The 12,315-nt window shown below is 38.4% G+C and overlaps 1 protein-coding gene across 4 annotated transcripts in view; it reads right to left on the bottom strand.

The window, feature by feature from the left end:
- The window catches only part of tln1 (talin 1), a 106,765-nt gene that overhangs the window by 70,783 nt on the left and 23,667 nt on the right, over positions 1-12,315 (bottom strand). For all 4 annotated transcript variants that reach the window (XM_044334612.1, XM_044334613.1, XM_044334614.1 and 1 more), the window contains exon 2: positions 9,488-9,559. The gene's annotated coding sequence lies outside the window, so the exon portion shown is untranslated. The remainder of the gene's footprint in view (positions 1-9,487; positions 9,560-12,315) is intronic.

The raw sequence follows: 12,315 nt of genomic DNA, 5'->3' as shown, positions 1-12,315 counted from the left end.
TCTTCATTTTTCAGCCCCAGAGGTTGCCACTTGATTTTATTTCAGATTTTGATCTATTTGTAATTTGACAAAAGAATCCCAACACCAGGTCCACTAACTAGTTTCTTCCAGAGCTTCCAGATTTTCTTCACAGCTTTGTCCTGATTATGGACATGACAAAGGGCATGCTTATAACATGGTCACTTGCCAAAGAAAAAAAATAAAACCATTAATTTATATTTTTATGCATTTTGCAATCAAAATCTAATGTTTTTCACAAGCCATAACTCAGTTTCCCTGGTAACACTTGAAGGTTTGACTAATACCTGGAACAATCATTACCATCCCATAAGGTTCTTATGCAGTGGAAACGCTGTTCACTGCTCCAGTAAATTGGAAGAACCTCAGATATGACTTGGCAAAGGGCAATATTTCTAGTCCGCTCAGCTCATAGAACCCTTTGGCTCAGCTATGAGCCAGGAAGTTATCATTATATGCTAGCAAGATTCAAAGTCAATGCATATGTTTGACAAACAGTAAATATAATTTGAAGGTACGTTTAACAACAGGACTAGCTAGCTATCTAGCCATGTCATTGTCCCCAAATCAATATCAAGATTTTCACAAACAAATGATAGGTCATGTGTATTGTCAGCCGCAGGCTGAAGTAGCAAGTCGAACAGCGAACAGGATGTGAGATGATCACTTTAAAGTATCAGTAAGTTCAGAGGAGCAGTGTACTTCTTGCAGTTTGTGTGTTACAGTCACCATCCACTGGTGTTCAGAGGATGAGGCACTGAAGGACTACACTCAGATTCAGATTTCAGATTTTTTTTCCCATTTACTTTATTTCTAATGTCAAGGTGTCAACATGCTCCGTGAAATAATTCTCCTAGTGTTAACTCCTTGTGCTGCTTCTCACTTTTCTTTTCAATTTCTTTCTTCAGCTGCATCCCAGTCAATAGAGTTGTCATATTCTCCAAATAGGTTAAAAGAAATGTTGAAATCACTCATTGTTGTAATTAGATGTTGGCTTGTGAACATGTTGCAATAAATTGTAAACGGAGACTTTGACTGCGTCCCCGTTGCTATGGTTACTCATTTTAGCCAGCGCATTAATTTAAAACATTTATTGCCAACCCCTTCATGAAGGTGGACATAGGTTAGATTTAAAGACAGATAAGGACAGGCTAAACTGTTCTGTGTCAATCCTGTGGTGATGGAGATGATGTCCAGCTAAAATCTCAACAGCATTCACAGCATTTCTGCAACCTAGTAGCGGCACAAAACTATGAGAACCTTCACCAAGCAGCTCTAAAAAAAGGCTTTTGGTCTGTGTCTTTTGTTTGTGAAATAGATTTTTCTGACATGAATGTCATGAAATCTAAGTTCAGAACAACACTGACAGATAAACATTTAAGTGTATACACTCAAGCCTCCACTTCTCTTGTTGACTCCATACAGTCATTTCATTAACTGTAGACTGAATGCATGTGAACTACAGATGATGAGGAGAATGTGAAAGAAAGTGATGTGATACAGTGATATGTGGAGAGACAGACAATAAGGAAAAGTAAAATAAGTAATAACATCATTTTGTTTTCTATGACATTAGTATGATGTGAATTTAATAGTGAGAGCTTGACACATTGAAAATGGAAATGCAAATGGACATGCATACAGAAAAAAAAACTGAAATGAATTTAAGATGTTCTGATACAAAATGTGAGTACTGGATATCAACGTTTTGTAAATGTTGACAAAAAATACGCTTTTTCAGCTGGTTTGGGTGGAGCTCAGCGATGTGAATAAATGTTACTAATAATATAAAACATGAGTAGCTCTCTGCCACTTTCAGTTAGTAAAATTAGCTCTCAGAGGAAAAAAGCTTGGAGACCCCTCGGTTTTCTTACTGATTAAACAAATAAGATATAATAGGGCTGTGCGATATGACAATATATATTGTGTGATGATAGAAAAAAGTCTATCTTTTCATATTATGCTCATTATTATCATTATTATGGTCATTTATGGACCAACTATTTACTCATTGAATTAAAATGTGACTATAAGGGGAAAGGTATCGTTATCAGGATATGAAATGACCTATATCAGGATATGAGATTTTGGTCATATCATCCAGCCCTAAGATATAACATGTTAATTAGTGAGCTTTAAAGGTGCTGGTAGGTGGATTTTGTTACCATTGGAGAGAGCCTAGCTAGCTGAACTAAGCTAAGCAAAGCAGCTGCTGGCGGTAGCTTCACATTTACCGTATAGATATGAGAGAGGTATCAATCTTCTCATTATACTCCCTGCTAAAAAGCAAACAAGCATATTTCTCAAAATGTCATACTATTACATTAATATTTAAACAAACATGGACCACAAGTCCTAAAAGTATAATGGGTGAATTGATAACAACTACTGAGCTTTCATGTCAACAGATCTATCTCCATCACCACTGAGCAAATGCAAACTCAGCTGATGAAGACTGTAAAACAGATAAAAAGAAACCAACAAGAACCAGAAAAAGCTAATAAAGACCTCTAGGTGGGATTGTTCTGTCAAACTTACTATGATAATACTTAATATGAAGGTGATGTTAGTTTCTCTTAAAAAAGGATAAAAGGTCTTTTGTAAAACGCACCAAACGAGTATGTGTCAACAAAAATGCTTAGATTGCTTAGATTAGGACTGTAGTCTCCTGGTCGACTAGTTGGTCAATATGTTATAGTCCCACCAAATTCTCACTGGTTGAATGATCACTGTGTTACTTTCATTAGGAGAAAAGCCTTCCAGGATTAATCCATTATTTCCTGCGGCAGGAGGGACACACTAACAAATTACAAACTTTGAACTCGCCCAACCTAATGGAGACTGCTAGGTCTAACTGTACTCAACATTTACTGAACATACTGAACATTTACTGAATCAGTGTTTCTTCTATAATTTTAACAACGAGAACCCCCTCCAGGCAAAAGAATATTTTTTAATGCCAAAAATAAAGCCAAATATCCATTTATTAGGAAATCAATAGCGTTTGTGAGCCTCTGTGCAGCGCTGTTCCAAAACGTGAGTTATCCTCTGTGTTGTTGCCTGGGAAATTCTTGGTAGCGTAGCTCCGTTAAGGAATAGGGTATTGCGTAATATATTTGCATAGCGAGTGGGAAAGAGCGAGCAGCAGGAAAGTGACAGTGAATGGGGTGGAGCAGAGGAAAAGGTTAGCAGTAAGTTGTCAGTCTGGCAGTAAAGTATAGTACAGGTTACTTGTCTAGCTTGTCAAGACCAAGAAAAGTCACGTCTGTTGTTTCCCCAACTGCTGGAAAAGTGAAGGGGGTTAGCTCCAAAGTTAGCAACAATGGGTTAGCCTCACCTAAAGACGCCAAACAGAGAAATAGGGAACGGAGAAATGTGTGACTGCTGCTGTGTGACCGCGACTAATCGATTAGTTGAATATTATGTGCGATTTCAGTTGACCAAGATTTTCTTTAGTTTACTGCAGCCCTAGCTTAGATCATTGAGTCACTTTTCTATTAATGTCTCTGAAAATCTCTTATTCTGGCACTCTGTTAACTGAAGTGCAGAAAAGGGAAGTAGATCACAACAGTTCCATCTTGCAAACTCATCTTTTCTGAGGGGATTTCTGACAATTATTTTATTAAATTTCCCAGTATAAAGTGTGAGGCTGGGTTTAAAATGAGGAACACCGGCTATTTTTACATGCACACAAGAAACCAAAGGACTGTGAGAAACCCCATTCAGACAGGAAACTGAGTTATAGTACAAGTATAAAGGCTAGGAAACAGATTCCCCCATGCCCTCTGTCATATTTAAAGAGGATAGTAGTTAATATATTAGAGACTAGGGCTGAACCCCTAACATCCATGATTTGTCAAGGAGGCCATCATTTTGAACCTCATGTTTTTCGTTGAATCATCAAACATGTTTTTTGATGGTCATTTTACACCAGCACAGGATAACAGGCTAAAAACGTTTCATCATCATCTAAATGGCCAAACTGGAAATAGACAGAGAATGGTGATGGAAAAGGAGGGCAGGGCAGCATATAGCCCCAGTTTGTGCCTTTCATGTATTAGCGTAAATTCATGTCACAGAGGTAACTTCAGGTTTTCTAAAAGGTCATTAATCTGCAGTGTTGGAAAAACCAGAAGGTCATTTAAAAACACTTACTTCTGTTCTGAATGTATTTCCATGATCTCCTAGGACTCCTCAAAGAAAATATTCCCTCCACTGTGCAATAAAAAAAGATTTCTAACCACTTTCCCAAGTTTCCGTTCCAGGTAGCTGGTTGGCTTCCATCTTTGTTTTGATTTAGAAACAGGGGTAGGGCTTGGGAAATGGGTTAAAAATGTTTTCAAACCACCTTCTGGGCTTTTAAAACATCACCAATGAATGACCTTTTAGAGAAACTGATGGTTGCCTCTGTGATTTCAATGTATGCTAATACATGAGAGGCACAAATTGAGACTAAGCAGCCTGTTCCTGCACTCAGGTTTCTGCTAGCTCTGATGCTTGGGGCTGAATGCACCAGAGCTGACCAACAAACTATACCTAGCGGTGAAAAGTAACTAAATATATTTACTCAAATACTGTACTTATGTACAATTTCAGAAACTTGTTCTTTACATTTCTATTTCATGCTACTTTATACTTTTACTTCACTATATTTACAAGAGGGAAACATTGTACTTATTGCTACTTTTACTTAAGAACTTCTTACACCACTACCTATATCTGAGTCTGACCAGACTCTGATACCACTTCAATCAATCAATCAATTTTTATTTATATAGCGCCATATCACAACAGAAGTCATCTCAAGGCACTTTTCACATAGAGCAGGTCAAGACCGTACTCTTTAATTTACAGAGACCCAACAATTCCCCCATGAGCAAGCACTTGGCGACAGCAGTAAGGAAAAACTCCCCTTTAATGGGTAGGAACCTCAAGCAGACCCCGGCTCTTGGTGGGCGGCCATCTGCTTTGACCGGTTGGGTTGCTGCTTCCTCTTGACATCCAGTGTGATTGCCACTTCTTCTGTCTATCAGAAGATCAGGTTTTCACATCACATCATGTTAGATGCCAGCAAAACGTTTTACGGGTAAAATGTGAGACTTGGCTGACATGTATGCTGTTATAAGAGTTTATTTTGGGGCAGCTGCTCTGCAGGTGAGCTGGACTGTAGTGTAACTGGGAAGAGGCCATTGATAATATAGTATTTTTCATAATTATAGGTTAAGTGTATAAAAGAGCAGGAATCACCAGCACATAACTAAATAAAATGAAGAGGTTGTTTCAGGTCACGAAACAACCAGCCCCCCTGAGCCGGAAAACTTTTAAAGCTTTAAAAGGTTTTTTTTTGTTGTTGTTTTCATGGGCAGTTCCTTTTGACTTTTAGGACTGGAACAGACTGTTTTTTCTGGATGTAACTGAATTCAGCTGGGGATACCTCACTTTTCTGGTAGGTTCTGTCCAAGTTAAGTCAGACTTTTGAAAAAATTATTCAGTATAAAACTGCTGTATTATTACACAGACAGGTGACAAATTAAAGGAAAAATCAACATTAAGTGTCCTCGTAAGGTGTTGGGCCACCTCATGCTTCCAGAACAGCTTAAATGCGTCTTGGCATTGATTCTGCAAGTCTCTGGAACTCTACTGCAGTTTCATCAAAGGATAAGGGTGATCACTCAGAACAACTTTGTATTGATTTGCAATGATGTTTCCCTCTCAGGGAACAAGTGGACCCAAACCATGCCATCAAAATGCCCCCCACAGCATAACAGAGCCACAAGATCCCCTCACTGTAGGGGTCAAGCATTCAGAGCTGTTATGGTTTTTCTTTTAACTTGTCACTCATCTGTATATTAAACTGGTTTTCTGGTTCATATGAATTTCTAAAACAAAGATACTGCCAAAAACAGTGAATGATTGAATTATTGAAGAAGAGCCCAACTGATAATGGATTTCTGAGGCTGATATTGATATCAGTATTTGAGACTTTAAAAATCAAATACTATATATCAAAATATGATTGTACTCAGTTCTTGTTGAGTACCAACTACAGTCCCTTCCAGCACAATGAGTATAGGGAGATGGTAAATTGACAATGAATGCTTGGTCAGATTGTGGTTTACTTATTCTTTGACCAGATATTACAGGATATATTTTGTGCATTTATACTGTGTACTATATACTGTAGTGTATTTATATTGCACACAGAGCAGTAACAGCTCTACTTGGTGGAAATCTGAGGTAAAAAATTGAAAAACTTTCATAGTAGGAGTAAGTGGATCTGCCAATGGACTGACACTGATGAATACTGTTACAAGTACATCTGTCCCTGTGTGTATGTTTTGTGATATGAAAAAGACACTGAAACAGACAGCAAGGAACAGTGATTACCCCTCCCTTTGTTGATCTGATGCAAGGAACGTCCGACTGAATGGGCTGCATATGCACCAACACAGACTGCGCCAATGTTGATTGGGACTCTCCTTTCACAAGCAAAATCGTATGCAATCACAACACTCTGAAAGATGCTAAAATCACATAAGATTTCTATATCTAGGGGATTTAATAAAGAGCATCAAAGGAAGAATCCAAATGTCCACGAATGTTGCAGGCTATGCAAATAGTGATTAAAGTCAGTGATTGTGGTGATTAAGATCTGCTTGGACCAATACGATTCACCTTATATATGCTTCCTTCAGATAATACTATAAGAAAACACTCCATAAATTTTCATTGTTATGCAGATGATACCCAATTATATTTATCAATAAAGCCTGATGAAACCAATCAGTTAAAGAAACTCCAAGCATGCCTTAAGGACATAAAGACCTGGATGACCTGCAATTTTCTACTACTAAACTCAGATAAAACTAGAAACACGTGTTAGAAACACATTATCTAATGATATAGCTACTCTGGATGAATCTGGGAGTTATCTTTCATCAGGATATGTCATTTAACTCCCACATAAATCAAATTTCAAGGACTGCCTTTTCGCAAAAATCAGGAACATCCCGTCCCAAAAAGATGCAGAAAAACTAGTCCATGCATTTGTTACTTCTAGGCTGGATTATTGCAATTCCTTATTATCAGGCTGCCCTAACAAGTCTCTAAAGACTCTCCAGGTGGTCCAGAATGCAGCTGCACCTGTACTGACTAAAACTAGAAAAAGAGATCACATTTCTGCCATTTTAGCTTTGCTACATTGGCTTCCTGTAAAATCTAGAATAGAATTTAAAATCCTTCTCCTAACTTACAAAGCCCTTAATGGTCAGGCAACATCATATCTTGAAGAGCTCATAGTACCGTATTATCCCACTAGAACACTGCACTCCCAGAGTGCAGGCTGTATTGATTTGGAGGAGTAAGTAAGGGCTCGCCTTGGACCAGCCCTTAGTTATGCTGCTATAGGCTGAGACTGCTGGGGGACTTCCCATGAAGAGCTCCGCTCTCCTCCTCCTCCTCTCCATCTGTATGCATTCATGTACCATTAATGCATGTCACTAACTTTGCGTCTTCCCCAGAGTTTTTTGTGCTTTCTCATCTCGCAGGAAACCCTGGGTTGCAGGCCGAGCCTTTGCAGTCCTTCGCAGTCCTTGTTGGCGTCCTCCCGGTCTAGACCTGTTCTATGTGAAAAGTGCCCTGAGATGACTTTTTGTTGTGATTTGGCGCTAGATAAAAATTGATTGATTGATTAGTCATTCACATCAGGAATTATTAATCCTACCATCACGACAATTGAAGCCACCCTCCACGGTATCTGTGGGGTGTTTCTTTTTTCAATCCCTAAAGTGGATCTGCAAAAAAAGGTCACCCTGGAGTAATTTCAGCTAGTTTTAGAATTTGTGGGCTGTGAAATGTTGAACTGAAAGTTGCTGAAAGGCTCAGTAGAGCTGAGGGGAACTGCACAGTTGGTGATAACTCTGTGGGTTTCATCACTATGTGTATTATACATATTTGATCTGTTGCTTATATAAAAATATCAATTAGTGAAGCTTTAACCTTTAATGCAATTGATCACAAAATAACACACATTTAGTCACAAATTCCTTTACTACTTATTAGAAAAGGAACTGCAAATAGTTTTGGGCTGCAGTAAGACTCTGCAGAGACTGATAGGTAAGGTAGTGTGTTGTAGGGATATTTTGAGGAGGAGAAGGAGGCAGAGAGTAAGCAGGTTTCTTTTTAAAGCAGAGTTGGAGTTGACAGCAGAGTGACAGCATGGAGAGAGAAAACTGTGTGGCATGTGTTGGCATCAGAGCTGAGAAGGATTGAATATCACAACACAGACTCCCTGACACCCACAGCCTCATATCCTGCTCTCACTGTATCTCTATCAGTTCCTCCTTCTTTTTCTGGCTCCCTCCTTGACGATAGGCAGATGTAGCTGAGGGTGTAGCAGGGAGAGTATCAAATCTCAGGGTAAAGCTATCAAAATGAATGCTGGGTAGTAACAGACATAACTAAAAAAAATAAGCAGGAAAACTGCATTACAAATATATTATTCCACCACCAAAAACACAAGGCCACAATAATAAAAGTAAACTTTCTTAAATTCATTATTCATACTGAAACAAGCTGAGCCACATATGAGCTATAATAAGGACTGACATTTGTGTTTCTTATAAAAATATCAGTGACTTTCACTTTCTCATTGGACTTGTTTTTAATATTTTCGTTCACATTGCTCTGAAAGATGTTTTGTAATATGTGACTCATGGTTGATCATACTTTGTAATTCCATTCATAGAATGAAAAGATACTGCTTAGAGTAAGGATTGGACCAAGAGGCAACTACCACGGCTTAAGGCTGAAGTTAATGTAGCTGAAGTACTTGGAAGTGCTCCAACTGACTATTCAAAAAGCCTCAACTTCTCTCTAGAAATACTAGACAATCATTTTTCTCAACAAGTCATCATGGTCTCAGTTGCTAAATTCAGACCCTCTAATACGTGTGCTGGTGGTCCTTGTGGAAATTATTGCTCCGTTAATAAGATTTGAAGACTCATAGTAGCTTTGATGTCTGCCGTAGTGTTGTAGCGTTGATTGACAGTTGGTTCACCTGCTGCTCTTCCCTGGCTCTGGGACTTGCACTGAGTCACAATATTTCAGTAAGTTTAATGTTACTTCATTAGGATACCTGCCCTGTTAATACAATATAGCTAAAGTAGCTAACGTTAGTCCAAGTGTGCACCACTCGGTGTTTCCAGTAAGCTAGTGTTTGCTTGGCAACACCCCACACTCCTTATTTGAAAGGTTCTGGCCCCAAATGGAAAGTTGGCGCTGACTGTAAACTGCAACATTGGGCTTCAAACAGGCTCCAATACAAACCAACAGGTGAAGTCACACCTCGCTTTGTCCAGTTTTATATACAGTTTATGGTTTAGAATCATCTCAGCTCAACTGCTAATTTATATTCACTAATATTCACTTTAGTGTATTTAATGTAGAAAGAAGGTGAGTGAGCAAATACCTGATGTGAACTGCAAACTGTGACAGCCTTTCTGCCCAGTCAGATGATCAACTCTGGGTTTCTTCTCTCTGGCTGCAGAAAAGAAAAGACACAAACCAGGTTACAATCATTTTATTCAGCCAACAGCTTTTATTGACATAAAATCGAGACCTATGCTAATACTTCTTTTCTTTATTATTTTTTTACAGGGACACACACATTAATGCACATTAATCATCATCGCTGCAATTGTGCCAGTGTTAGCCAAAAGGCTGATTTTCAACCATTGTCCCTGGGCCAGACATTAGATTAGCCATTAAAGGTCTTCATGACCAAGCAAAGACAATGATCAGACCCCTCCAGCAATTTGTGATCTTGCTATTTCAAGATTTAATACAAATTCACACAATCCCCACATTGCTTACAAGTACTTACAATTGTGACATACAGTATAACTGCAACAAAAAATGGCTGCTAGTCCAATTAGAACACTGTTTTAGATCTCGAAATGCAATTCAAGAGTCTCCATTATCACTTAATACACTTCTATAGCACTCTCACATCTCTGTGGTAAATATGAAGCTACAACCAGAGGATGCTTAGCCTAGCTAAGCAAAACAGATGGAAACAGATAGCCTGGCTCTATCTAAAAATAACAGAATCCACCTACCAGTTCCCTAATTAACACATTATACGTTGGATTTTGTGCAGATTAAACAAAGTGTAAAAACAACAAGTTATGGTTTTGACATTTAACTAGAGCAGCTTCAGAAAGTCAGACCCTGTATATACACAGGTGTGTGTGTGAGCCTTTCTAAATGTCCAGTCAACTGAATTTTCCATAGGTGACAACAGTGAAGTTTTACATATCTAGGTAATCAAAGCAAACACATGAGCTCAATTTGGAGTGCCATAGCAAAGGATCTGGACACTTACATAAATGAGAGATTCACTTTTTGGTTTTTGATAAATTTACAAATTTCTTTGTCTTCATGGGTTATTTTGTGCACAATTAATTGCAAAAAAGTAAACTGAATCGATTTTGAAATTCAATCTATAATGCTATGCACATGCAGTGAAAGGGTTCTGACTTTGAGAGTTCTTTCTCTTATCTGTTCTGTCGCACTGAAGGTTGAGATACCTTCCATTCTCTATTTGAAAATTCAATAAATAAAGTCACTCATCCCAAAAAAAATTCAATGATGTTCCCTAACTTGTCCAAACACCATTTTCCTCTGCAGAAAATACTCCAATTCAGAACCTCTGTTAGAAACCCAAGTCATATGCAGATAGCTATTGGAAATATTTGCAGAAACATGTTTAACTTCAGGGCCTCTGGCTGTATGCATGCACATGCACATGCACATCTCTCAGACTGCTGTCATTCAGCACAACATGCTGCTACACAGCTTTGCTGCTAGCTTCTCTCTGTTGGTAGTTTTGTTCAGTGGCTCTCATAAGTCTGTCATAGATGAAATAACATCTTCATTCAGCCTGCTATTTCAGTTTTTCTTGGGGGGGGGGGGGTCCAGTGTCAGTGGCTTAATTTCCAGACAAACTTGGATCTTCCTCTACTCTGGAATGACAGGGTTCTTGCTAGATCCCACTCAGATGTCCTGATGTCATTTCCTGTTTTAAAAAGCCCTTCACTGCCATAAAAGGGCATTTCAGCCATCTGCATACTCCAAGCTATGATTCAGCTGGGAGCAGCGTATCCTGTCTGCAGTGAATGTAAGGACACTTTGTTTGGCTCGAGGAATGATAAGAAATGACTAATCATCCAGGTCTGTACGCTACAGGTGCCTCAAAAGCCTCCCATCTCCCACCACAATTTTATTATTAAAAGACATTTAGAAGCATTAAAGCACAAAGGCCAAAAAGGCTACTTAGACCTTCCACTCTTCCAGTTTGATTAGTATCAAGTTAAAGACAGAGATAATACGATTTTAAAAACAAGAAGTCTGCAAATTTCAGAAAAAGTACTGCGAATGCTTCCCACCCCACCCCAACTGAAAGAGGAAGTGCCGTGTCACTTACTTTGCAGTAATTACTGCAGTTACTGTGAAATGAGGAAGAAGGCAGCAATTCACAATCAGTTTAGCAGGAAAACAATACATCGGCTGAATTAGAAAGAAATACATTAATGGATGTTTTTTGATATTTTGTTGAAGATTAGGACAACGTAAATAAGCATGTAATATAGCAGCATTTCTGAGTTGATTATGACTTACTGGAGCCTGACTGTGGTCAATACTGATATTGATATTTGAAAGTGTAAAAATCAGAAAACAACAAATCAGCCAATATTATTTTTTTACATACATAATTCAAATCAATTCACTTTAATGACAACACAGCTAAGCTGGTCGAAGTATAATAATCCAGTTCCATCACCATTTTACAGTGTAAAAACAAACTTGTCAGTGCTCTCTTATTCTCTGAGAGCACAGAGGGAACTCCCAAAGGTTTATGTGAAAATGACCAAATACAAACAGTACTTGTTCATCTATTTTTTTTTTTTTTTTTTATCAAACATAGTATATAAAAACACATATCAATAACATTATCACTCAATGAAAGCTTTTCAACATGGGGTCAGGGCTGCTTTCTAATTAGGCGTTCCACTGCTGCTGACACACAGGGAACACCTGGATGGAATGGAGTCCACACTGAATAGACTGTCTTAAGACTATTAAAGACTGGACGGCACAAAATTTTCTACAGGTCAATGCTGATAATACAGGAGGTTCTGGTTTTTGCCCCTGAGATTATGAAAAGTATTGGGTCTCTTTACCTTTGCTAGTCACTCCAACCTCCGTAATTTAGGTGTTATATCTGATCAGTCCTTG

This window comes from Thunnus albacares, chromosome 18 (genome assembly GCF_914725855.1).
Source record: "Thunnus albacares chromosome 18, fThuAlb1.1, whole genome shotgun sequence".
Lineage (NCBI taxonomy): Eukaryota > Metazoa > Chordata > Actinopteri > Scombriformes > Scombridae > Thunnus > Thunnus albacares.
This window is presented reverse-complemented; position numbering and strand designations above follow the sequence as displayed.